Source organism: Odontomachus brunneus, unplaced genomic scaffold (assembly GCF_010583005.1).
Source record: "Odontomachus brunneus isolate Ranch 3 - 2012 unplaced genomic scaffold, Obru_v1 Obru_scaffold_245, whole genome shotgun sequence".
Classification (NCBI taxonomy): domain Eukaryota; kingdom Metazoa; phylum Arthropoda; class Insecta; order Hymenoptera; family Formicidae; genus Odontomachus; species Odontomachus brunneus.
This window is the reverse complement of record NW_022639695.1, coordinates 341,554-342,664: the sequence shown is the minus strand read 5'-3', so window position 1 is coordinate 342,664 and position 1,111 is coordinate 341,554.

Genomic DNA, 1,111 nt, shown 5'->3' with positions numbered 1-1,111 from the left:
AAAGCTCTCGAGATGTGCTATAAGAATATGCAATGAAAAATGGGGTGTTCCATTTAAAAAAATTAATGTGACCTTGACCTGACCTTCGCTACGCAACCCAAGGTCAAACTGATGTGATCAGTAAATACATCTTTTTAAACGCCACAACTTTTGTCTGAAACATTTTTTTGTAAAACTTATATTTTTCCTGATATTTGGGCGTCCCGGTACTTTCCGAACACCCTGTATATATATATATATATATATATATATATATATATATATATATATTTATTTTTTTTTATTCATATATTATATATCTCTTATTATATAAATATATTATATAAATGTTATATATTCTTATGTAATATAATAAATACAAATTTGGTATGAAATTATATAAATATCTAATTTTGTGTTTTTATATTTTCCTTGCAAATCAGATTTTTTTTCTTGTTACTTTAAAAATTGTTAAATTTTATATTATAGCAAAGTTGTATAACTTTTTTTTAATGTAATAATTTATTTGAAGAAAAAATGAAAAAGTCTGTTTTTGACGATTAAAGAAATATCATAATAATTTTTCATGTATATTAATGATAACTGCAATTTATGATCACAGACACACACATAAAATATCTTTCACATGATAAAATAGAAATGACAAATATGTGATAGTTTACGTAATAGCCGTTGTTTGGTTCTGACGGCGCTGCAGATGTTGACAGACATTTTGCTGCAGACATAAGAGAGCGGCTAGCAGTCCATGGTTATATAGTCAAACGTCTCTTCGAACGCAGCCATAGGGTGCTTTCTAATTGCAATATTCCAAGACACTTTCATGTGTGACGATCCGCACAAAAGAGCGTTTTTAGAAATAACGGATCGCCACGCCAATGAAATCGCTCATTTGTTTATGCCGAACACCCGCGAGGAAAAGCGCTGAACATCCGCAAAACAGTTTCGCTATTTCCGAAATTCGCGTATAAAAGCGGACGCAAAAACAACATCGAGAGAGATACGCCGGAGAGCTCCACCAAGATGCTCAACCGACCAGAACTTGTAGCAACCCTTTTCGCCTCACCGCTTCCTAAATATCCCGTCGACCGAGTTGAATACGTGACGTCGACAT